At 40.5% G+C, this 27,707-nt stretch overlaps 1 pseudogene; it reads left to right on the top strand.

Moving 5' to 3' along the window:
• Window positions 1-15,355: 15,355 nt before the first annotated feature.
• Window positions 15,356-27,412, top strand: LOC113175617 (butyrophilin subfamily 3 member A2-like; annotated as a pseudogene).
• The last annotated feature ends 295 nt before the right edge of the window (window positions 27,413-27,707 follow it).

The raw sequence follows: 27,707 nt of genomic DNA, 5'->3' as shown, positions 1-27,707 counted from the left end.
GATGAGAACCTCTTCATTTGTCAGGTGGCTTTGTCATGTAGATTTGTTGTCTTAAAGAAGTTCAAATGTTTGTAATTTGGTGTAAAATGTATGCAAACATAAAGAATAAAGTCAAAGGTATGACAGAATCCAGTATCATTTCATTGCATTTGTGTTCCAAATCCACTCCATGGTGGTTTTCTTTGTGTTCTTGGAACTGGACCTTGTAAACACTTCTTTGTCATGTGACACAATGTGAGATTGTTGGTACAATGCACTGGAAGGGCCATTGCAAGGCAAGTTAATTCTGTTTCTTTCTTTCTTTTTTCTTTTCTTTCCTTCCCTTCCCTTCCCTTTCCTTCCCTTTTTTCCCTTCTCTTTCCTTTCCTTTTTTTCTTTTTTGTAACCAGGGATTGAATCCAGGGATGCTTAATCACTTAGCAACAATCCTAAACTATATTGTTTAAAAATAGTTTTCTTTAGTAGTGGATGAACACAATACCTTTATTTAGTTTATTTCTTAATGTGGTGCTGAGGATTAAAGCCCGTTCTGCACACTTGCATCAACAGTGAGGTACAATCCCAGCACCCAACCCCTGCCTTTAAAAATTTGAGACAATCTTATCCTACATTTCCTATGTTGCTTAGGGCATGGATAAGTTGCTGAGGCTGGCTTTGAACTTGTGATACTCCTGCCTCAGCCTCGAAAATGCTGGGATTGCAGGCATGGGTCACTATACTGGGCTGTTTTCCCTTTTTGTTGCAACTTCCAGTAGTGTACAGAAGGCCCACCTTTTGGTGACATAGTAAGAAATGTCTATATTGATGTATTAATCTGTATTTTTAGTCTCTGTCCTAGGTTCCTAAAAAGTGATTTCTCTCCATGATTCCTGAAAACATCTCTTAAAAACCTTGGAATTTTCTGTTTAGATGAAGGGAGAGTCTATTGTTTATAATAACAAGCCCCTTTCAGCCATCTGAGTTTATGTTAATAAGACAATTTTCAGAAAGCCCCTGGGTCACCTCAGGATGGGGGCAGGTTACCAAAGGAATAAATTTTATGAATAAAAAATGAAAGAGGGGACAAAATAGAGCTAAAGGTTGAGTTAATTAATTCCAAGCAGTCAATGATTTGATCAATCTTAATGACACAGTGAAATATCCATAAAATATTGAGGGAGCTTCTGAGTTGATGAACAACAATGTATTCATGTTTATGGGGGTGCTGCCTCTCAATCTCCACCACAGGACAGGTATTCCTGTGCTCCAGGCTACAATTTTCAGAAAGCCCCTGGGTCACCTCAGGATGGGGGCAGGTTACCAAAGGAATAAATTTTATGAATAAAAAATGAAAGAGGGGACAAAATAGAGCTAAAGGTTGAGTTAATTAATTCCAAGCAGTCAATGATTTGATCAATCTTAATGACACAGTGAAATATCCATAAAATATTGAGGGAGCTTCTGAGTTGATGAACAACAATGTATTCATGTTTATGGGGGTGCTGCCTCTCAATCTCCACCACAGGACAGGTATTCCTGTGCTCCAGGCTACAATTTTCAGAAAGCCCCTGGGTCACCTCAGGATGGGGGCAGGTTACCAAAGGAATAAATTTTATGAATAAAAAATGAAAGAGGGGACAAAATAGAGCTAAAGGTTGAGTTAATTAATTCCAAGCAGTCAATGATTTGATCAATCTTAATGACACAGTGAAATATCCATAAAATATTGAGGGAGCTTCTGAGTTGATGAACAACAATGTATTCATGTTTATGGGGGTGCTGCCTCTCAATCTCCACCACAGGACAGGTATTCCTGTGCTCCAGGCTTTTCTAGGCCTCACCCTATGTGCATGTTCATCTGGCTATTCAGTGTATCCTTTACAAGATCTTTTATAATAAATTGGTTAGTAAACAAAGTTGTTTCTGTTGATTTTCTGAGCCTTTCTAGAAAATGGCTGTAGAAAATCACCCAATCTAAGAATGGATCTTGGGAATGGAAGATGGTTATTTGGAATGAGATAGAAATTTAGGATACTACAAAAAGACTCTAAAGGAGAAATGTGCCTGTTGGGATGTGGAACAATAACTTGTGAACTGCTCCTGACCTGGACAAAGAATATTAAGGGACAGAAAGAGACCAACGGTAAAAATGTACCAAACAATCTCAAAAATTACTTTGTAAGTTTTCAGTTCTGTATAAATTTTCTGGAATGCAGCAAAGCAGGAAGAAGATTTCAAAAGAAAGACACTACTAACCTCATGAAGCTAGGGGCTAACATTTGATTGGATCAAATACCTGATCAAATATCAGATGAAAACAACATAGCAGACTAGATTTCCTAATGGGAAAACATGTTACTCAATATTTCCCAGTCTCCAAGGAAGTCCTGTCCCTTTGGATCATATATTCTACCTTTGTACCCTATAAAATAACCTGACCTTAATCCCTGGTGGTGTGGTTCTTCTTGCTCTTGAGATTGCCCACATTATTCTCTGAGGGTTTCTATATTCACTTTTCACTTTCTAATGATGCTCTTCCTCTCTTTACTAAAGCCAGACACATCCTTACATTCTTTTCTGTGGTATGGGCAAGGGCCTGAAAGTCCTGAGTAGAGGTTTTCTTTGCCACTGGAGAGACTACATTGGACCTCCTTACAGTGAGAGGAACTTCAGAAACAGATGGGTAACCTGAGGAGCCATCTTGTGATTGTCTTCTGAAGACATGGGGACATACTTTTAAGACTGTGGGGTCCACTTAACCTGTAGGACTCTCTGGTAATTCCTTAATTGAATTATAGGACACCATGATATATGCAGAGAATTGGTGTGGAAACCTCCAAACATTTGGTGTCAGAAATGTTGGAGCGGGGGTATTATGAAAGAGGACACCTGGTGAGTTGGAGCATTACAAATCCATTTCAACCTTCCAGTGGGCCACAGTTCCACCTTCCTCAATGAATTCTGCACCTCAGTCTCATTGGCTATTCTGCCTCAATCCAGAGGTACTACTATCTTTTCCCTTAATATGCCATTTCTGCATTCTTTTGAGGCTTCTTTTACTTCTTTTAGTAGTTAACTCATTTTTTTTATTTGATTCTTTTTCTTTTTTCTCAGTGCTGGGGACTAAATTCAGGGCCTCAGCCATGAATAGGTCTATGTTAAGTTTTCCTTGTTCAAATGATTTATGTGGTTTCTAGACTTTGAGAGAAGCATCTAAACTACAATAACTTAGTACTTGTTAAAGGAGTGTGCTGAATTGCTCACAGCATGTCAGAAAGAGTAATTGAGAAATTAATCAACTTAGTAAATGCTTAACTCTAACAATAATGCTATATAAATATGTTGATTTTTGGTGGTTTTTAAGTATTTTCTACATGTAAATATATTACTTGTCAGATTGCTTCAGAATTATATTGTCTGACTTAGAATGTGATGACATTAATGCTAGATCATGTTGCTCAGAATTGCTTGGCCACACCATTGTCACTGTATTTTTCTTATTTCATTTAACTGCTTCATGTTCCTTTTCAACTAACCTGTTACTACTTGGAATACAGATTGGTTCATTATCGTGCCAAATGGCAATATGGGGGTGTTTGTTTCAACAGAAATACAAAATTGAGGGCATCTGAAGTTGTTCATGAAAGAAGACTTGATCAAGCTTGGCTTTCTTTTGGGAGCTACCATTTAGGAATTGAGTGCCCCTTGACCTTGAATGATGAGAATGTGGAGATATGGCAAGCCAGCCATGGGCTATGTGTGTGTGAACTATGAGCACTGAGCACACAAAGTGGACTGAACCAACATTGCCCAGCTGTTTGGGCTGGCCTTGCTCTAGTCTTTTTGCTTGCTCTGCCATGATCCCTATACAGCTCATGAGATGGGCATGACCTGCCCAGATGTCAATCAACCTGCTGACAGCAGACATCATGTAGGTAGACTCAATCCCTGAAATCTGACCCCTTGCCTCATTTGAATGGCTTCTTCCCAATAAAAGTGTTAAGCATGTTCTCTCTCTCTCTCTCTCTCTCTCTCTCTCTCTCTCTCCATGGACCCCCTAAGGTTGGAGGAGCTGTCACAAGACCTAAGGTATTTCTCTGTCTCTGTGTGATTATTTCATGTAGCCCAGTTCACCTGGAGTGACCCTAAGTGTTTAGTCATGAAATGCAACAGTTTCCATTTGTTTTGTTTCTTTATGTATCTTGAAAGTATGATGTTTAGCTTTGATAAATGTCTGAAGGCAGAGAAGCTGTGGTTGGAGTTAAGATACACAACAATGGCATATGATCAACCCAAACTGAGTCAAGAGGACATACACAATTTATACAGATCAATTTCAAGCAGGGAAATAGAAGACACCATCAAAAGCCAACTAACCAAAAAAATCCCAGGACCAGATTGATTCACAGTGGAGTTCTACAAGACCTACAAGGAATAATTAACACCAACACTCCTCAAATAATTCCACGAAATAGAAAAAGAAGGAACTCTTTCAAACTCATTCTACAAAGGTGGTAGCATCCTGTTACCAAAACCAGGCAGAGACACATCAAGGAAAGAAAGCTTCAGATCAATATCTTTTAAGAATATTGGTGCAAAAATTCTCAAAAATGGGACCGGTATTATGATTCAGTGGTAGAGCACTTGCCTAGCATGTGTGATGTACTGGGTTTGAACCCTGGCACCATATAAAAATAGACAAATAAAAAATAAAGGTATTGTGTCCATCAACACTAAAAAGCATTTTAAAAATTTCAATAAAATTTTGCAAACTGCATACAAAAACATATTTAAAAAATAGTACACCATGATCAAGTGGAGTTTATTCCAGGATCGCAAAGTTGTTTCAACATATGGAAATCAATAAATATAATTCATCACATCAATACACTTAAAGATAAGAATCATATGATTATATCAATTGACGCTGAGAAAACATTTGACAAAATACAGCACACTTTCATGTTCAAAACCCTAGAAAAATAAGGAATAGTAGGAACATACTTCAACATTGTAAAAGCTATCTATGCTAAACTGAAGACCAACATCATTCTAAATGGCAAAAAGTTGGAACAAAAAACTGGAACAAGACAGGAATGCCCTCTTTCACCACTTCTATTCAGTATAGTCCTTGAAAAACTCTGCCAAGAGCAATTAGACAGATGAAAGGAATTAAAAGGATACAAATGGAAAATGAAGAACTCAATTATTATTTATTGGTGACATGATTTTATACTTAGAGAATCCAAAAACTCCACCAGAAAACTTGTAGAATTAATTAATTAATTGAGCAAAGTAGCAGGATATAAAATCAATACCATAAATCAAATGCATTTCTATATATCAGTGATGAATCCTGACAGAGAAATTAGGAAAACTACCCTATTCACAATAGCCTCAAAAAATATATATGCTTGGGATTTAACTTAACAAAAGGTGAAAGACCTCTACAATGAAAACTACAGAACACTAAAGAAAGAAATTGAAGAAGATTTTAGAAGATGGAAAGATCTTCTATGCTCTTGGATAGGCAAAATTAATATTGTCAAAATGACCATACTTCCCAAAGAGCTATACAGATACAATGCAATTCCAATTAAAATCCCAACATCATTTCTTATAGACATAGAGAAAGCAATCATAAAATTCATTTGGAAAAAATAAGAGACCCAGAATTGACAAAGCAATCCTTATCAAGAAGAGTGAAGCAGGAGGCATCACAATAACAGACCTTAAACTATACTACAAAGCTATAGTAACAAAAATGGGATGGCATTGGCACCAAAATGGACATGTAGACCAATGGCAAAGAATAGAAGACACAGAGACCAACCCATAAAAATACAGTTATTTTATACTAGACAAAAGTATCATAAAAATTGGATAAAAGATAAACTCTTCAACAAATGGTACTGGAGAACTGGAATTTCATATGCAGCAAAATGAAAATAAACTCCTGTCTCTCACCATGCACAAAACTCAACTCAAAGTGGATCAAGGACCTAGGAATTAGTCCAGTAATCCTGTGCCTAATGGAGAAAAAAGTAGACCCAAATCTTAATCAGGTTGGATTAGGCTCTGACTTCCTTAAAAAGAGTCCTAAAGTGCAAAAAAAAAAAAAAATAAAATCAAGAATTAATAAATGAGATGAACTCAAATGAAAAACCTTCTTCTCAGAAAAAGAAATAATCAATGAGGTGAACAAAGAGCTTTCAATTTGGAACAAAATTATTCCCACACACATGTCAGATAGAACACTAATCTCCAGGATACATAAAGAACTCAAAAAACTTAATACAAAAAAAACAAAACAAAAAAACAAACATCCAAAAAACGAAATCAACAAATGGGCTGGAGCTTAACAGACACTTCTCAGAAGAAGATATACCTTCAATGAACAAATATGTAAAAAAATGTTCAACATCTGTAGTAATTAGAGAAATGAAAATCAAAATTACTCTAAGATTTCATTTCACACCAGTCAGAGTGGCAGTTGTCAAGTATACAGACTACAATAAATGTTGATGAGGATGTGGGGGGAAAGGCACACTCATACATTGCTGGTGGGACTGCAAATTAGTGCAACCACTATGGGAAGCAGTGTGTAGATTCCTTAGAAAACATGGAATGGAACCATCGTTTGACCCAGCTATGCCACTTCTCAGTCTATACCCCAAAGACTTAAAATCAGCACACGACAGTGACACAGCCATATCAATGTTCATTAGCAGCTCAATTTATAACTAAACTATGGATGAAACCTAGATGCCCTTCAATAGATGAATGGATGAATAAACTGTGGTATATACACACAATGGAATATCACTCAGGATTAAAAGGGAATAAAATCATACATTTGAAGTAAATGGATGGAGTTGGAGAATATCGTGCTAAGTGAAGTAAGCCAGTCCCTAAAAACCAAAGGCCAAATGTTCTCTCTGATAAGTGGATGCTAATCCAAAAAGAGGAGGGGGTAGGCATGGGGAGAATGGCAAAATTTGATTGGGCAAAGGGAAGGGAGGGTGGGGAGGGGTTATGGAGGCAGGAAAGTTGGTGGAATGAGATGGACATCATTAACCTAGGTACATGTAAGACTGCACTTAGGGTGTGACGCTACATTGTGTACAACCAGAGAAATGAAAAGTTGTGCTGCAATGTGTACAATGAGTCAAAATGCATTTTGCTGTCATATACCTAATCAAAATTAAGAAAAGGATACACTACAGTGAAAAATTGAGGAGTCAGTGACTACCTACATCACCCTGAGAACCATGACCATAGCAGTATATAATTTAGTATTTGAACAAGATAGTATTTTTACCATGTAAAGTATTTAAAAAACGACAGAAAATATATTACTTGTCATATCCCCCTTCCATTTAGCCTTTATCTTTATGAACTACATTATTTTTGAATGAGCTACAGACACACTTCCTTTGAAACAGAAAGGATGGTATGCAGATAACATGATTTTATCCATACAAAATAAAAGTAATCTTTCTAACAAGAGGACCAGCTGCCCAATCCCAGAGAGAGTGCTTAACATCCTCACTATTGGTAAAGCTTTGTTAACATTGCTCTGATTTACAAGTTACCTAGGTAGACATCTTGCAATGAGTTTCTCTTGGAAAGTTATAGTGATCAAGGTTGCAAAGTGTTTTTCTGAGCTTTTTAGTTTTGTTTTAGGGACATGTTTGATTTTACAGAGGAAGACTTTTTTTTCCCTACATTTATCACATCCAAATCCATGGTGTAGATCCTTGAAACCCTGTTCTCTTTGTTTTAAAGCAGAGATCACTTCTCCAGAAGATTCTTGGTGCTTCTCTACAGACCCAGGTTCTTCAAAGACCCCAGACTTCAGAAGGGAGTGTGAACCCCACAGGCCAGCTCCACTTCACTGTCCACATAGATTGGCTGCTGTAGGTCCTTGTTTGACAGTTCTACTCAGTCTCTGGTTGTTTTTGTCATGGTTTATTCCTATCTTAGTACTATCTCAGTATTATTCAAGGTATCCATTCTTTATGTTGTCAAGGAAAATTATTTAAAACATAATAAGTTTAATAAGTTGGGTTTTATGTCCTTTCAGTGTAATACTGGAGCATTAATACGGCTATATGTATTACCTGTATGTATGTGTACATATGTTGTGTTTATGTTGTGTGTTTGTTCATATATTTTCTTTATCTATACATCCATCCATGGACACCTAGGTTGATTTGCCGCAGTCTGGCTGGGCACAAATAACTGAGCCGCCACAAAGCCTTGTAGATTCAAACAGCAACTCTTTATTCCCCAACTCTCACTGGCACTCCTCACACCACACGGGACCACACTCCCTCCACCAGGCTCTGTCCAATCTCTCTGAACCCCGGTGAGAACTCCATGGGAACTCCAAAATAGCGGGCGATGGAGGCAGTAAAGGTCAAATATACAATACAATCAATCCAGCATCACAGAAATAATATATAGCTTAACTTAAATCATCATCTCAACGGTTTGCTGGCATCACCTTTCAACCATTCCCTCTGGCAAATGCCAGGCATCATTCTGACTGGGCTGTGGCTCTCAACATTGATTCCATATCTTAGCAATTGTGAATAGTATCACAATGAATAGAAGTTCAGATATCTCTTTGCCACACTAATTTCCATTCCTTTGGATATATTACTAGTCATAGGATTGCTGGATCATACCATCTTTAATTTAAATTGTATTTCTTGTTGCACAATAACAATTTGTTCCTTAAAATACTCTGTGAATCAGCCTAGAGTAATACTGATTCTAATACTGATTAATTAATTAATTAATTTCTTTGATTTCTATACTTATTTATTTAATATTTTAGTATTAGAAAAGATTTATTAAAAATTACTTGCCCCTAACTAGTATAGTATGTGATACTGAATGACCATTCATTAAAACTGGAGGGAAAAAGAAAGAAAAATATGTAAATGAGTAAATGTGGTTTGATTGAGGAATAAAATACATATATAAATAATTTTCTTTTTTCCCATTTATATTGGTGCATTATAATTATACATAATAGTGGGATTCATTGTTACATATTCACAAATACATGTGATATAACTTGGTCAGTATTGTTCCTCAGTAAGAAAGATATTTATGACTATGAGAACTATACAGTATTTTATTGCTTTCAATAGATTGATTTTATAAACTTTTATACTAGTTGTAAGTTGAATATTTTTATATTAGGGGTTTTATGATAAACACTTTACAAAATATCTTTTTATTAATTTGTAAATATCAAACATTGAGTTATGAGTTGCAATATACCCAAATATTTTTTTCTGCTGCAGAATTGACAAGAAGAGTAAAGAGAGGAAGAGACTTTTCTGGATCATCCCCACAGGACTGGAACTCAGATCCTCTATTCTAACTTGAAAGCTGCTCATCTCATAACTGTGGACCCCCTTCTCATTCCCTTACCTTGGTCTTCCCCATAGCTGAGTAACTTCCCATTTCCACTTCATCACAAGGTCCTTGGCTAGTGTTTTCTTTGCCTCATTCTCTGTATGAACATTTGCTTGTTGTCCGTCACCTTTGCCACTCGCCTTTCTGACTCTCTCTCTGCCTCAGTGAGGGGGACATGTGATGGAAAGCAGAGTGCTTTAGCCAGAGGGAGGGGGAATCTCAGAATGGCCAAGGGATGTTTGGGAGAGTTAGTTTCTCTTCTGAAGAGTCATCCTCCCCAAATGGCTTTTTTTCCCTTCTTTGGCACCTCCTATGTGTCCTCCCACCACACAAAGCTCTGGAGAAACATCAGAGTCTCTTGGGTGAATCCCAGACCAGGATATTTCAACACCGGTTCTGAGGGAGTTCATTAATCTTTCACTTCCACTGTGTCCTTTATTTTTTCTTCTTTCTTTCCTCTACTGTTCTTTTTTAAGTTGATTTAATTTTTGAATACATGACGGTGGAATGCATTACAATTCTTATTACACATATGGAGCAAAATTTTTCATATCTTTGTATATAAAGTGTGTTCATGCCAATTCATGTGTTTATATATGTACTTTGTTTTTTAATTATAATTCCTATTACACATATATACCAAGTTTTTCATATCTTTGTTTATATATAAAGTATGTTGACACCCAATTTGAGTCTTCATATATGTACTTTGTATAATGATGTCCATCACATTCAACCATCTTTTTTAATCCCCTGCCCCGTCCTTTTTCCCTCCCACTCCTTTTCCCTATCTAGAATTCATCTATCCCTCCAAGCTCTCCCTCCCTACCCCACTATGAATCAGCCTCCTTTTATCAGAGAAAGCATTCAGCATTTGATTTTTGGGATTAGCTAACTTCACTTATTATCTTCCCCATTGCCATCCATTTACCTGCAAATGCCATGATTTTATTCTCTTTTATTGCTGAGTAAAATTCATTTGTATATATATATATGCCACATTTTTTTATCCATTTCTCCACCGAAGGGTATCTAGGTTGGCTCCACAGTTTAGCTACTGTGAATTTTGCTGCTATAAACATTGATGTGGCTGCGTCCCTGTAGTATGCTGTTTTTAAATCCTTTGGGTGTAGACCAAAGAGAGGCATAGCTGGGTCAAATGGTGGTTCCATCCCAGATTTCCATGGAGTCTCCATACTGCTTTCCATATTGGCTGCACCAATTTGTAGTCCCACCAGCAATGTCTGAGTGTACCTTTCCCCCCACATCCTCCCCAACACTTATTATTGTTTCCTTTACTGTTCTACATTGACTAGCCACATGGCTTTTCCAGTGGGGTCGGAGGGATGCTCTAAGAATCCTATTATGATCCAGACTATTCTCTCCAGTACCACAGGATATTTTAACAAAGTTTCTCTGAGCCGAGCACCATGAGGAAGGGCACACAGCCCACCTGTTACTTTATCAACTTACCTATGAAGGAGCAAGGACAGCAGAAAGTTAGGCCCCTGCTGCACTTATTCTCATTTTCCCTGGAGATTGCTCCTTTGACCTTGACTTTGGCATTTTGCCCTGGTCCACACCAGGAAGTGTTACAAGGATGATCTGACTGGACTCATTGTTGAGTGTATTGTGGGGATTTTGCTTGCTCTATTAAGTGCTGTGTCTTTTTTAGTGAGGGACGACAGGGGTGGAATCTCTCTGTTCTTACTACCAGGAAACAATGGAGTAGTACCATGCTACTATGGTTTGGGTCTTAAATGTCTGCACTTTTAAATGTTTGGCTCCCAGCTTGGTGCAATGGGAGGTGGTGGAGCCTTTAGGAGGTGGGGCCTAGGAGGAGGTCTTTAGGTCATTGGGGGTGTGCCCTTGAAGGAGATTTTAGGACACTTTTCTCTTAGTCTTTCTCTCTTCTTAGCCATGAGATGAGAGGTTTTGCTCCTGCATATGCTCCCACCATGATGAGCTGAGTCACCCCAAAGCATCAGGGCAATCCATGTGATCAGTTATAGTCACTGAACAAATATTTATTAAGTAGCCATGATATGACAGGCTCATATCATGTAATCCCAGGCTTTGGGAACACATGCACACCACCATGAAATTTATATTCTAGAGGAAACTTGGGCTTCAATCAAATAATGAAGACTAACTGTAAACTGAAAAAGCTTATGTATGCTTGATGTGTTTTATAAGGGTTATTTTGACCATACTTAAGTTTTACCTGCCTAAAAACATTGTGTAAGGTAAATAGTTTTTTTCTCTTCCCCTCTCCCATAATCTATTTCCATATGTATGTGTGTGTGTGTGTGTGTGTGTGTATATATATATATATATATATATATATATATATATATATATATTTTTTTTTTTTTTTCCGTAGAGATGGAACCCAGAGGTGCTTACTCCCTGAGGCACATTCCCAGCCATTTTTATTTTGAGAAAGAGTCTTGCTCAGTTGCTTAGATCCTCACTAAATTGCTGAGTCTTGCCTCCAATTTGTAATCCTCTTGGCTCAGCCTCCTGAGTTGCTGGGTTTATATGTGTGTTCCACTGTGCTCAGCCTTTTCTTATTTTTTTTTAATGTTGAAAGTGAATGAATGCACTGACCTTTAGTTTCCAATTACACAGTTTACATGTGTGTATACCTGAGGAAGCACCCCAGATTAAGATATGAAGCCTTCTCTCACCCCAGGAGGCACCCTGCTGTCTCTTCTTGTCTTAACTACTTCCTCAGATTGCCCTGGAGCTTCTCATATGACTTCTGTCACCACAGCATTCATCTGTCTATTCTTTAACTTCATATATTTGCAATCCTACAACATCTGGCATTTTATGTCTGGTTTCCTTTTATGTCTTCCACATTTTTAAGATTCCTTTCTTTATGTGGTGAGAAGGATCAAACCCAGTGCCTTGCACATGCTAGATAAGCTCTCTACTGCTGAGCAAAAACCCCAGCTCCCCTCAGTTTTAAGATTTCTTGTCTGCACCTCCATACCCTTTCTCTGTCTTCCTTATGGAACTGCCTTTTCTCTCTGCCACATTCTAGCCACAAGGGGGAAGCAGCAGAGGCCGAGGAAACCTGGTAAGACTGCCTGGGTGGCCTTTCCATTGGCCCAAGAGTGCTCTGGCATCCATGGAGCACCCTCTTGTTGGGTGCTTGTGTTTCCTTCCTCACTGGGAGGGAGTTTCCAAATGGTTCCGGACATACCCTCCTTTTTTAAAAAATAATATTTTTTAGTTGTCAATGAACTTTTATTTTATTTATTTATATGTGGTGCTGAGAATTGAACCAGGTGCCTCACACATGCTAGTCAAGCATTCTACCACTGAGCCACAACCCCAGACCCGCATGCCCTCCTTTAAAGTTATGTATTTTAAAATGCAGCTAACAAATATGTCTACATATTATTCAGCTTATAAAAACAAATAGATGACGGGCTGGGAATTTGGCTCAGGCGGTAGCGCGCTCGTCCGGCATGCGTGCGGCCCGGGTTCAATCCTCAGCACCACATACCAACAAGGATGTTGTGTCCGCCGAGAATTAAGAAATAAATATTAAAAATTCTCTCTCTCTCTCTCTCTCTCTCTCTCTCTCTCTCTCTCTCTCCTCTCTCACTCTCTCTTAAAAAAATAAAAAAAAATAAAAACAAATAGATGTAAGAATAAAATTTTTATGATAGAAGTTCTGATGTACTCTTTTTCTTCCCTTTTGCCCTCCAGGTCCCTGGAGCACCCATAGCGCTGGTGCCCCCAACTCTTTTAGATTTAGATTTTGCCTTGGGGCAGACCTCCCCCTGTCAGTGTTTGTCCTCATGATCCTATGACCTTGGATAGTTTCCACATATTGTAGAGGCTCCATCCCTCAGCTCTAGAATGAGGACAGTGAGAACCACTTCATGGTATTGTACTAAATCATCATGGTTATGAGGTATGAAATGTTCAAGGTAAAATGACTCTCAGTGAATGGTGGGCCTAAGTATTTCTTGGTGGTTATTAGAGAGCAGAGGCCCTGGCTGTGCCTGGGGAGAGGAGTCTCTGTGACAGGAGAGGAACAGAGTGTGTAGCATCCCAAGGACTATTAGAATGTGCTTCTTGGGGCTGGACAGGGCCTCTCCTGCCCTATGCACCCCTCTATTTTTCTGAGGAGAAGAGGTCCAACTTTGAGACCTCTAGGCCTTTTTCCATGACCTAGTTTTGAAATCCCTCCACTAGGACTCACCTGTTTCACCCTTGACCATACATGGGCCTGACCTACCTGGGATTGGGAGGGTCAGTAAATTTTTCCTGGGTCACTGATGGGTCACACATATGGTCAGTGCCTGTGCTGGCTCTCTGCAACTGATCTGACATTGCAGTAACTGGGGAACATGTTTCAGATGCTCTGGGCCTATGTGTCCATTCTGGTGTCTCATCTCCTAATAGGCAGACCAAATGTCAGGCCGTTCTAGCCTCCTGTGATGGGCACCACAGCCTCCTTGAGAATGAGTCTGCCTCTGACACTGCCCAGGCCAAACCTGGGCATAATTAGAGGGAAGAACAAGAGAGAAGCAGGAGGTGAATGTCCTTCCTGATAGGGACCATGAATCTGGGCCCTCCTTTCTGGGGGAGTCATGAGTGGTGAATAACAGAGAGAGAGAGAGGTATAGGGAAAGAGAGCTCTAGGTATGGGGAAAGGAAAGGCCAAGTAGAGCTGCCCTGTGGTTGAGGTGGGAAAGAAAGGAACAGTTTATTACCAGGTAATTCTATTGTTTCCTGATACCACAGTCTTTCCAGAAGAGCTGAAAGGAGCCTGGGCTCAGCTGTTTGTCAGTGTCAGGGTTGTGGGGGGCCTAGCACCCTGTTAGTATGATGTGCCATAGGAAATGCTTTGCTACAGCAGGGTCCTGCTGTCCAGCCCTGAGCCCTGCTCTCTATGCTGAGGTGCTGGAGCTCTGGGCTGCACCTGCCTCCTGCCTGCAGGTCTTGGCCCTCATCCCCATCTCTCTCCCCAGCTCTAAAGATATGGAAGGGCACTGCAGTCGCTCCTTGCTCTGCTGTCTCACTTCCCTGCTTCTCCTTGTCCAGCTGTCCATGGGTGAGTGTCCCCATCTGTCTCCCTTTGTGGTTTTAAAAAGCAAGATAGAAAAACATTTGAAAATATATTTTCCCTCATTTTTTTGTTTTCTTGCCTTTTCTTGTGTGTGTGATGCATGCATTCCATTCATTCATTCATTTTATTCCTGAAATATTAATGAAATGTTGATTGCTAGGTGCTATTCTATGAAAGAATCAGACAGAAATCTTGTCATAAAGTTTACCTTCTGGCAGGAGAAAGTGATAATAATTGCAAGTAGGAAGAGAGGCTTAAGTGGAGGAGATGAATGTGATGGGAAATGCAGCAGGGCAGGGTGTGAGCAGTCAGGGGCATGGGAGGCAGGTGTGGGTAGGCAGCAGTGTTCAGTGAGGTGGTGTGTAGTTGGGAGCATAACCCTGGAGAAGGAGGAGTGAGCTGTAGGACCATTTGGAAGGAGGGTTCCTGCAAGGGAAGGAGCCTGTGCAGAGCTGGCAGTGTGCTGAGGTGTGAGGAAGCACAGAGGCCAGGGTTTGCTGGGCTAGAGCCCATGGGGAGAGAAGCAGTAGGTGAGTTCAGAGAGGTCTTGGGAAATGTGTCCACCTTCTCAGGCCTGGGGAGAAGTGGGGAGCCATGTGAAGGCTTTGAGCAGAGCAGCAACATGGCTTAGCTCACCTGTTAAAAGGATCACTGAGGTCAGGAATCCCAGTCATCCTCCAGTTGAGATTTAACGGTGTCTGAGACCAGATTGGAGAGGCACAAGGTTTGAGAATAGCTCTTTGGAGGTGTTGCAGCGTGTTCTGCAGAGGAGTCATGTGTTAGCCTCAGAAGTCCAAGAGAACCAAGGGGGTGTAGAGTGATGTGAACTTGCTTCTTGAACATGCAGTGATGGGGGTTTCCATGAATGACAGAGAACAGGATTTTCACAGCAGTAAGTAGCATTTGACTCTGTGTTTTAAAGTGCATATGTATTTCTCTCCTCCCTCAGTCGAGGATAAAAATATAGACTGAAGTAAAAAAATTTAGAATTGGAAGAGGGAAATTTCCTGGGTGTGGCTGAATGACCAGAGTCTGATCTCACCGTAGGTGTGCACTTTGTCTGTTTTCAGGTTTGACCTGAGACAGGGCAATTTAGGCCTGGTGTTCCCAAGGTGTGCTCCCCAAACCAACCTTGGAACTCCTTGTAAATGCACATTCATTAGCCCACCCCAGATCTAGTGAATGAGACACTCTGGAGTGGAGTCCAGTGATGTGTGCTCTATAAGGCAGCCTAGTGGTTCAGGTGCATGAAAGCTTGAGAACCACTGAATTAGAGATTACTTCATGGAAGGGCCTGGGACCAGGAGCAGATGCCAGTGAGGGCGTGTCTTTGGCATCATTTTGGGGCCATATCATATAGTCAGAAGATCTCTTCCAAATCTATCAAACCTCAGGGCTCATCTCATCTGGCCCCTGTCCCAGCTTTCCTGGCATTTCCACCTGATGGTATATATTCTCTGTTTTTAGTCTGTGTCTCTCTAGCTTTTTTCCCCATGTTGTGTCCACAGAGCAGTTCCAGGTTATTAGCCCTTACCACCCCATTGTGGCAGTGCTGGGCAAGGATGACATACTACCCTACGCCCTAGTCCCTGGCATCAATGCAGAGAACATGGAACTGAGGTGGTTCTGCATCAATTCTCACAAGCAGTGTTCATATACTGGAACCAACGGGAACAGACTGAGGAGCAGATGGCTGATTATAGAGGGTGGAACTCACTGGTGAGCAGTTCCTCACCCAGGGGCAGCCTGCTGTGCACATCCACAAGGTCCAGGTTTCTGACAATGGAACATATACCTGCTTCTTCAGACATGGAGGCTTCTCTGAAAAGGCTGATTTGGAACTAAAGGTGGCAGGTTAGTTAATCGACATCTATTCTGGAGATCTTGGGAGTACTGGGTTTGGTGGGAATATCAGGGATCATCTAATTTAGCCTCACATTCAATAGGTGAAATAGAGGAAAAAATGATTCATTCAGTTTTTCATTGATCAATACAAACACTGTATATTGGGCATCTCAAATATGGGAGGACTTATTCTGTGCACCAGAGATATATCAGTATAGCATAGACTTCAGCAGTGAGTTTACCTCCTAGAGACAAAGGAAAAATAATTATAATAAATAATTCTGTACAACATGTGATATGGTGTTAAGTACTTAAGACAAAAGACCAAGTAGAATTAAAAAACAGGAACAGGATGTGGGCTGGTAAGTTAGGACAAGCTGCAGTGTTACATAGAGGCCAAGGCAGAGCCTTACTGACAATCTGAGCAAGGTTCAAAGGAAGTAGATATTTAGCCAGGGGGCTATCTGGGTGGGCCAGAATTTAACACTGAGGGAGCACCTGGTTTGAAACCTTTGAGTTAGAAATATTGTTGATTATTCAGGGTATAATGAAACCATCCTGGATTGTAGGAGGAGTGAGGGGGAGGATGGAAAGAAGTAGCAATGCTGGAATAAGGAGATGGTCCTATATTAACACCACTGACAGGTGTCAGGATGAAGTCATTAGGAGTGGACACCTGGGCTGGCACAAAAGCCCTGGGTGTTGATGGGCTGGAAGTTAAAAAGGCAGAAGGCATACAATATCGTGATATTGGCTACTTGCACTTAACCAGATAGTTCTTAGGGTTGAGTGTATGGGCCCTGAGGGTCTCAGGTGGTGGAGTTCGGGGAGAAGTGTTGGAGAGGAAGGCAGTTACCAGATCAGTAAAGGCTTTGTGTGCTGTGTTATGGAGTTTGGATGCAGAATAGGGGGAATCCTAAACAGAGCCATGCTGGGAATGCTCATGTTGTTAGCTGTGAATGGATGGATGGGAGGTGAGCAAGAGGGAGGCCTGGAGTGCAGTTATGATGTGGAGAGAATGAGTGTGTGACCTGAGGCATGGCAGTGGGGTGGGAGAGGAGGGGTCAGACAGGTTTAGAAACCAGATTCAACTGAATAGACTTGTGTGCACAAAATTTGGAGGGGGAAGAAAATACTTGAGAGACTTCCAGAATTTTATTTAAAACATTTGTTGTTTCATGGCAGGACTATTGATAAGTATGTGTCACTTCTACTGCTGTAATATTGATGTGTAACAAGCAGCCACTATTTCAGGTGTGTTTGGCAATAAAAATGTATTTAATTTAGGCACTAACCAAATTCAACTAATTGGGACTGATCTTGGCTAATAATCACCTGGGTTTAGTTATGCATACTTGGTTATATTTCATAAATATAATTAAAAACAAAATCTCTCATACTAGGAGAAAATACACTAAATAATTAATAAGCATCAAACCAGAATGATACATATCATGCATGATCTCCTAAGGAATTACATGACCAGAAAGGAATTTCATCTTTCTTTCTATAGCCTGTATACTTGTTTTCAAGATGAACAATAAGTAATTCTCTATTAAGAGGGCTCAAAGCAATTTGTTCTGCATATGTCATTCTAAATTTACCTGATAGTTTGGGAGACCATCTGTATCATATAACAGGTTTTATCTGGAAGAAGAATAAACTCCTCCAGCTTTATGACATGAGGTGGTTTTACAACTTGGAACAAGGTGCCCACAGAAGTTTGACTCCTACATTTACACAGAAAAGGTGCCAAAGGGTTGGTATCTTCCCTGATGTTTACATTTCAAATAAATGATTCCCAGCTCCTTGAGAAAGAAATTCCTGAGCTACAAAGCTGGCAAAATCCTAGCCAATTTTCAAAATCATGTGTCAACATTTCAAAAGAGGAGAAAGTGCCATTGTGTAATTGCAGTTTCTCAAAGTAAATGCTAGAAGAAAAAGAGAAGAATCTTCTTTTATTCAACAGGAAGAATTGAGATTTTCACTTTTAATTTTCACTTGTTCTTAAGTCAGCTGAAACATTCACCAGGTGCACCTTGGTTAAGTGTGCTCATGTTTCAGGTGGTCATTTGACTGAACTAGGGCAGATGAAGCAGGTGGACCAGGCAATGTCACAGGACCCATCCTCCACTGGGTAGCCCAGGATTGTCCTCCTGTGGAAATGGCAAGGTTCAAGTGCTTTTCAAACCTCTGCAGTCACATTAGCTAATTTTTCATTGCCAATTTGAATCCCATGACTGGTCCCAGAGGCAAAAGGTAAAGGCAGTAAAAGTGGAAGTGGAAGAACTGGCTATAAATAAGGGTGAAGAATTGGGATTTTTAATAATCATTTTATCACAAGTGGTCCAAATTATGAAGCCAGTTTTGTAGTTTTGAGTTTGAAATGTTTGTGAGGAAACCTGGTAAAGATAACTCATGGGAACATGGGTGTAGGGGTAGAGAATTCAGGAAACTAAGTAGTCATGCAATACAATTTTGGAAGTGATATACACAGAGAGGCAGATGTCCCAGGAGAGTGTGTGAGGTGAGAAGACTGAGGTTCATGGAGGGAGCCTTGGGACCAAATTCTTCCTGTTGCCTCTGGCCTCACAGTTCGCTAGAAGAGCCCACTGCCCAGTGTGGGTCATGCTCCTTCCTTTAATTCCCTCTGGTAGGTGACCCTTCTGATAGAACCCCCAGAATTCAACATGGAAAACCTTCCCCCTGAAGTTGTGTAACTCATAGGCAACTCTGGGGTCTCAGGGCCCAAGGAGGCCTCTTGGGGTTCCACAGCTTCCATCCCACAGGGATGGGCTCTGACCCCCAAGTGCACATAGAAGGGCCAGAAGAGGATGGAGTGCGCTTGGTGTGCAAAGCCTCAAGATGGTTCCCAAAGCCCCAGGTGCAGTGGAGAGACCTCAGTGGAAACAAGTTCCCAGCGCTTTCTGAGGCCCACACCCAAGACACTGAGGAGCTGTTTAGTGTGGAGGCCACTCTGGTGGTGAGAGACAGTTCTGTGGGGAATGTGACCTGCTCTGTCCTCAACCCTGTCCTGGGCCAGGAGAAGGCCATGGCTATTTACATCCCAGGTCAGTGCTGCTTCCCACTCCCAGCAGAGCTGTGGGGAGGGGCTGGCCTCTCTGAGTGTGCTGGCTCTCCTGGGTGTGCCCCTGACCTCTGTCTGCCTGGGCCACAGAGCCCTTCTTCCCTCAGGCTTCTCCCTGGAAGCCAGCATTTGCTGTGATCCTGACCATGCTGGGGCTCCTACTCTTGGTGCCTAGCTGTTTTATCAGAAAAGTACATTCCAGAAGGATGCAGGTGAGGCAGGAAAAGGAGCACCTGTGGCAGCTTAAGGCAGAGAAACAGCAGGCAAAGGAACAGGCACTGAAGGCCATTGGTAAGACCCCACAGGGCAAGTGCAGACCTGGTGGTGATTGGGACAGCTGACAGGGGCCAGAGTCTGGGGTCCAGCTCTCTAGGGAGATCCAGGGTCCTGGGCCTAGAGAAGGTGACTGAGGAGATCAAAGAGGACAGCTAGAGTCAGTGTGGTTGGGTGGGTTTGTAGATAGAAATTCAATAAACAGAAATGTTTTTCTGGGGTTTTTCAGGCACACAGTCTTTCCATTTCTTGGGGATGGGCGTTCATGCTGTTTTTCATTTTCTTTCAGATGAACTCCAGGCAGATCTCAGCAAATTCTGCTTTCCTGCCTGAATTTTGTATGTTTCTTTGTTAGCAGACATTCTAGTTCCTAGCTCCCCTATTTCTTGTGTTTTTTTGTCAGATCAGAGTAAAGCTGCTTTTCTGTCTGGTACGTGACTCTCCCGGTATCTCCTGTTTCCGTATCCTACCTGGTGTCCCTTCTCCTTCTTTCTATCTAGGCACAGACATGTGGGTCCCCATCCATGGGAAGCTAGTTGGAAGCTAGTGGAAGCCAGAACCCTGCTCCCTGAGCTTTCCTAGATCTTGGCTGCTATTTCCTACCTAGATCTTGGAAACATGGGTATGATGGTGGCCCCTTGTTTGTCATGTATTCTGCATCTCCTTTCAACCTTGGCTTTCCCACTTTATATTATGCGGGATGCCATCCATGAATTATTTGAGGGTCTTTTTTAGTTTTGGCAGCCAGGAAGGTTTTAGGATTAACCTTGGAAACTATCTGTGGCTCTCCCATGCAATAGATTTCTCAAGACACATAACCTTTATCCACAACCTACTAGATAACCTCATAGTAGCTGAGGAGGTGGGTGTAACCCATTGGGAACTGGACAGCCCACATATGACTTTTTTTGGTGAAGGACATTCTATGGAAGGCCTTTGATGTTCCCTGATATAAAAAAAAGCAAACATGGGGTCCATTTTGCAGGTTTAGAATAGAAGCTCAATCTGTATGATCGACTACCCTGTCCCACCCCTGCTTTCTAAAAATATTTTCTGTGCCCTGTGGTTTTTTTCATCATTTTATTTTTCTTAGGTTTCATTTTGCAGCCAGCATATTCCACTGATGGGAACCACATTACCATCACCTGTGTGGGTCTCATGTGAGAATATGAATTTTTAGCTTTCAGTGCATCTAGCTGTTGGTTTGCACTTAGAAGCTTAAAGGCAAATACTAAAAGTTTGTTAAGTGATCTGTATAAGTAAACGGAGTCATTAAGTTTAGGAGTGTGACCTTCTGTTCTACTCCCAACAAATCACCATTGAGAAATTATGTTTTCTCCAGCTCCCAAAGGTGCTAATCCAAGTAGGCTGCTCACTACAAGTGAGCATGTGGTGGTGTGAACCAAGTACTTCTTGAAATATTGGTTATTATTCTCTAGAAAAATTTCACCTGTGAAAAGTTGGGTTTTTAAAATTTATTTTTATTTTTTAGTTGTAATTGGACATAATACTTTTATTTTATTTATTTATTTTTATGTGGTACTGATGATCAAACCCAGGACCCTGCATGTATGAGGTGAATGCTGAACCACTGAGCCACAATCCCAGCCCCCAAAGTTGGGTATTTTTACAGAAGAACTCACCTTACATTCCTATATTTAAATCATTCTTCATTTTTGGTAATTTCCCAAATGTTTTTTCATTTTTATTTTTTTATTTTTTGCTAATGAACTGTGAATCTGGTGCCTTCTGCATGCTAGGAAAGCCCTCTTCCACGGGCTACATTCTCACCCCTTTCCCAAATATATCTTTGCCAGAGAAAGCCTGGATATAGTAATATCTCTGAAAATTGTTGAGTAAATTATATTTTATCCTCTCAAATATTTACACACATAGTATAACTTTTATCCTTAGTAGCAAAACTGAATAAAGACAAATAGAATATGGACTTTTACAAGTTTTCAGACAGATGGTTTTCTGACAGAGAGAAAGCAGTGGGACTGTGGTAGAAGTTGGCCTGTAAAGCAGCCGTCTTGATCTGTGGTCCAGGGAATTTCCCACAATACCCTGCGGTCCCTGCATACTGCAAGAGGCCATCTCCTTTCTGGCTCCCTCCTCCTGTGGGTAGTCTCATGTTTAGAATGGAGGAAGGCCAGGGCAGGTACATTCATGCTGAGCAGGCTTGCTTTAGCTGTGGTCTCACCACCGTGTGTTCCCTTTCAGCCTGGAGGAAGGCCCCCCTGTATGCAGGTGAGTGACTCTGATGTTTCCTTGGCCTTCTCTCCTCCTGGCTCCTCCTCTGCCTTCTGTATCAGTGGCCTCCACCCAGGATGGGATGGGTTTTCCTGCTCTCTCTTCTTTAATTTGTTTCCCACCCCTCCCAGTAAACACTTTTAACTTCTCTTGGTTTTTTCTTTCATAATCGTCACACATCAATCTGCCCCATCTCTAAACTAACCAAGAGCCAAGAAAAATAGGAAAGCAAAATTCTCCTGAAAGGAGAGAAAAATGATTATAACTTGCACTGGAAGATCACAGGGACTTCTCCTTGGGTTTGGACCACAGAACTCATCTCACATTTCTGTATTTTAATCATGCCTCATTTATTTTATTTTATTTTTTAACTTTTAGGTAGACACAATATCTTAATTTTATTTTTATGTGGTGCTGAGGTTCAAACCCAGTGCCTCTCATATGCTAGATGAACACTCTACCTCTGAGCCACAACCTCAGTCATAAATAATTCTTCATTTTTGGTAATTTCCAAAATGTCTTTTTAAATTTTGATTTTAGTTTTTCATGTTCTGGAGCTGAGGAATGCACATATTCTAGGCCCACCATCTACTGCAGGCTAGTATTAGTTATAGATCTTGAAGACATCACATTCAACTGGTATTTGTTGTTGGTGCAGTGACACTGGAGAGTTCAGTTGTGAGCAGAGCCTGGATGGAGCAGGGTTGGAACTGTGGATAGGAATTGCTGGTCTCCATAAAATTTCAGAAATCATATTTGACAGCTTAGGACTTACATCTTTCTAATGTGGGGCCTTGGTTCTGTATTCTCTTTACCCCAGATTCATACTGTTTAGGTCCAGGTTTGGTTTTCTTCTTTCTTCCTGATCCTTTGGATATTGGTCTCCTCTCAGCCACCTCATGCTTTGACTTGCTGTCACAGCTGGGTTTCTTATGAGCACCTTAATTGTTGAGAAATTAGTTTTTGGTGTTCTGAGTTTGGTGTCCAGGATGCTTAGGGGGTCTGGAACCACGTGAAAGTATATGCAATGTTCTGTGTTTGTGTTTCTGTTATAGGAAGAAAATGATATTAATAATGTTCACAAAAATTTCTCTGCTTTTAATAGAATTTTGCTTTGCTTGTTGGGCTTGTTCTTGGATATATATATATATATATATATATATATATATACACCCACCTTTATTTTATTATATATTTGTTATAGATTATATACAATATAATATATAATATATGATATATAAATATATAATGTATTTATATTTATTATAAATTATATATATATATATATATATATATATATATATAGATTTATGAAAATCATAAAAGGAAGAATCTGGAGATGTTAAAATTGTTTACCTGAGAAAGGATATGGAACAAATGAGAGAAGAAAAGATGATGTGGGAAGAGTGAGGAGGTGAGAAGGAAAGTAGAGTGCTCAAGAGTCACGTAGAAATTTTAGGTGTGCTGAAGCAGTGAGAGATGGAAAATCACATCCTAGGTGGTTTGAATTGAGTGTGAAGAGGATTTGCAGGTTAATTGTGTGCATGAAATATAACCAACTCCTTGACATATCTTTGAGAGATTTCACTGAATGCATTGTGTTTGTGTGTGTGTGTGTGTGTGTGAGCATGTGTATGTGAATTCCATTAAGCTGTTTCCAAGTGATTATCTCATTGAGTTTTCCTGCAATAATGAGACCACTTCTGCCTTCCAGAGCAGTTATGACAGTCATATGCTAAGGCAGTTTCCAATGCAATGAAAGATTGTCCAGAAGACTCTTCAGCTCTGGAGGTGAGTTTAGGATCTGTGTCATCTGAATTTGTCTAATATGCCCTTTCTTCTTTGGTTGTATCTTTTTTACATCAGGGATATAGACTGTGAGAGACAGAGAAGGGTGAGCCATGGCATCAAGGAGGCTTTGGAATCAGATGTATGAGGAACACTCTGAGAATCTTAATGATTTTTTCTGGGGACATGTTCATTAAAAAAAGGATCAAATAGTCTTTTTAACTATCTCCCAATTACCTGTTGAATTAATGTCTATTTATTTTCATGTATAACTTGGATACTCTTTTATTTTGTAATATAAACACCATTACCATATTTTGTAAGGATAAACACCGTTGATATTCTAGAATCCACATTTTCATATTGACAGGTCCGTAGTGTGAGGTGGACAAATGTCTGATCTCATCTTGCTCATGAAATTGTAACAATGAGTTATAAATTAAAATTTCCTGTGGGAATTATGTGAAGAGTGCATTATAAGGCACACAGCATAGTACTTGATACATTGGGAAGTCTCAAAGTTTTTTTTCTTTCAGTCCTTTTTTTCTCCGCTGTCTGCTTCCTTGAACTCAATTTGCTTCTCCTTTGATAATCTCAGTCAGTTATTATATATAAAATTATACTTGGATTCCAACTAATGTGTTGGTGAAAAATGAGCAAAATTTACTTTTATCCAAAAATCATTTGGGTCTGCTCAGCCATTTAGTATTATCTAGTTTCTATCAAGCAACTCAACAAAGATGGAAATAGCAATGTATGTGATTGAACCTGTATTAGTGGAAATGGAGGGCACAAATTTAAACACAAATCTTTAAGAAAGAAAAGATCCTGTTCATTTATTATTTCCATCATTCTAATCTTGTTGCTGAGGCTTTGGGATCTCTGCCCTGTTGGAGGCAAAAGCTTTTCAAATGAAGACATTTTGAAGTGTACGACATATGTAGAATTTGCTTTGGTCAATGAACTTCCTATCTTCTTCCCAAAAGGGAGTATGGAAATTGGAGGAGATTTATTTGGCCTTGGGACAGTGGTGAAAGAGGGACCATGTGTTTTCTCTTAGTTATTTCAGGTCCTTATCATCAGGATGCTAGTGTGAACTGGTTCATAAGACCATTGGTTTGGTGTCTCCTGAGAAAAGGCAGGTCTCACCTCATTGCTTGGTCTCCTTTCTCCTGACCCTGAGGTAAAGTCCAAGGTCTGTGAAAACTTATTCCTGGTTGCCATTAGGCTTTTTCCTATGACCTTCAGTCGTTTTCTGGTTCACTGACTCACTGGGCACCTATATGTCTCTTCATTATCTAGCAGAGCATATTATATTTTATGGGTCCTCAGCTTCCTGTGTGCAGGAAACAGGGAGTTTCATGTTTTCTGAAAGCACATTTCTCTGCCAGTGCTTTGTTCCATATTGGGTGTGTCACTTATGTAGGCATATTAGTTTTCTATTTGCTGCCAAATTACTACAAAATTAGTGACTTAAACCAACACAAATATATTATCTTACATGTTTGTAGGACAGAGGTCCAAGAAGGTGTGGACAAGGCTGTGTTCCTTTCTGGAGGCTGTTGTCTTGTGCGGTTTCTAGAGGCCATCTGTACTCCCTCATTTGGGGGCCTGTTCTTCCATCTTCAAAGCCAGCAGCACAGCATGTTTTTGACCTTGTTTCTGTGATTCTATCCTTCTCCGACACAGCCAAGAAAGGTGTGTTTTACAAGGGTTCATGAGATTCCTTTGGATTGATCCAGAGAATCCAGAATAATCTCCCTTTACTCAAGAACCTGAATCTTAATCACATTGATAAAGTTGCCTAGTCATGTATTTAACATATTTACACACTCTGGAGTGTAGGAGTATGGGTTCTATCATAGCTGGAAGCTTTAAAACTCTTCAGGAAATTCTTATGGTAGGCAAATGATTAGGTCCAATATTTTTGGGTTCCCCCATATCTGTATGGATGTTTTTCTCCTATTGGTCTGTGAGAAGTGGAAGAAAAGTCACTAGTGTTGACCTCTCACTGGATATGTTTCTTTCTTGTTTTTAACTGCTTTTGCTTCCATCTTAAACCCCTCTCCACTGCCACCTAAATGGGTAAGATTTCTCTGAGTTCCCTACACTCACGATTTATTGTCATCCTCCAAATTCAGCTAAGCTAGATGTAATTCTCTACTCATGGCTTAGAACTAACCTTACAAGTTCAGCACAGTCAGTTCTTTATAAGTAAATGGAGGTCTTAGAAATTTTGACAACCTCAATTGTATCACAAGATAACCTAGTTGTTAGGATGGTTGTGTGTCTGTGTCTTGAGAACATATTATAAATGTGAACAGTGACCTTTCAGATTGACATCCAGCATTTTATTCCTGGGGTGTTAAGCTTTTTGGCTTAGTATTCATGGAAGGCTGCAGCAGGATGTGTGAGTTGTGTGTGTGTCTGTGTGTGTTTGTGTGCATGTATGTGTGTGTGGGGGGGTGGGTGGATATGTATATGTTTGTGTGTAAGAAATAAATAGAGCAGCTGAATGTTTTCACACAGATTTTCCCTTCTTCCTCCCACATTGCTGTTTCAGAAGACTGCATGCTGACCCTGATGTGTAGAGACTCTGCAAATCCCTGATATGAGATGTGTGTTCTCTTGTAGACTGGCGGAAGGAACGGTTCCAAGCCTGTGAGTGACTGTGTGCTTCTAGATGTTTCTCCTGTTGCCCTCATGGCTTCTGGCTTCTCCTTAAGTTCTCTGTGGTGATTCAGGTGCTGGCATCACCAATGGTGTTGCTGTGGCAGAAATGATGGTCACAACACTGGTACTGGTTCTCAAGGGACCTGTCACAGGTCTAACCCCCAAATAAGCCTCTGGCTCCTTCTCCTGGTAGAGGATGTGGGCTTGAATTATAAGACTTGTATCTCAGGAGGCTTATCCCCTCCTCAGCTCAGGCAGTGATGTGGCTCTGAGGTGATGGGTGGCTGTGTGCTTTGTCTTTGGGCAGGTGAGGACCTTGCATGATTCATAACTCTCTCAACAGGTTCTGTCACACAGGATTCAGACTCTGCTCACCACAGGCTTTCTGTTTGTCATGAAAAGACGTGCCTGACCTGGAAGGACCCCTGTGTGTACCGTGATGAAAAATGCAGTGTGTTGGGTCTTGAGGGCATCACACCAGGAAGATGGTACTGGGAAGTGGAGATAGAGAATGAATTCTTAAGCAAGTGGACTCTGGGAGTCTATAGGAAAGATATGAGCAGAACATGCTGGCACAAGGAAGTACCAGATAGGGGGTTTGGGTCATGGGGAAGTTTAACAATAGATATTTTGCCTGGAGTGGCCCTATGTTTTTGTAATCTCCTAGGCAGGATCTTTGCAGAGTGGGTGTTTTCCTGGACTACAGTGAAGGGGGTGTCTCCTACTATAACATGATTGATGGTTCTCACATTTTCTCTTTCCCTCCAACTTCCTTCTCTGGAGCTCTCTTTCCATACTTCATGTTTATGTATGGAGATGTGTCCATGACCATCTCCTCTATGCCAAGTGAGTCTGAGGGGCTCCCTATACCCCTTCACAATTCACCTCTTTTGGAGGAGGTCCTGAGCACCCCAACAGAGAGGATCAGCTTGGGCTGTAGTGTTGATGGTGTTCTCCCAGAGGCTGAATCTCCATTACTTCCCTGACATTCCAAGGTTTTATCTTCATAGTGTCCCTTGCTGTCTATGATCCTTTACTGTGGCTGTTCCTTTGGCTACAGACTCCTTGTGGCAAAATCCCCTGAGATGATGCTTAGGAGGCTCAGTGGGCTTTTCCTCCTGTTCTTTGTTCAGACTTCAGATGTGTTAGAGTTCTGTTCATATCTTACATTCAGCTACCAGGAGATAAATGTTGACTGTTTTGTAACTGGTTTAGGGAATATGGAATTTAACTATGAGAATATATATATATATATATATATATATATATATATGTATTTCA

The sequence above is a fragment of the Urocitellus parryii genome, chromosome 8, assembly GCF_045843805.1.
Source record: "Urocitellus parryii isolate mUroPar1 chromosome 8, mUroPar1.hap1, whole genome shotgun sequence".
NCBI lineage: Eukaryota > Metazoa > Chordata > Mammalia > Rodentia > Sciuridae > Urocitellus > Urocitellus parryii.
The sequence above is the reverse complement of the archived record's forward strand: the minus strand, read 5'-3'. Positions and strand labels throughout refer to the sequence as shown.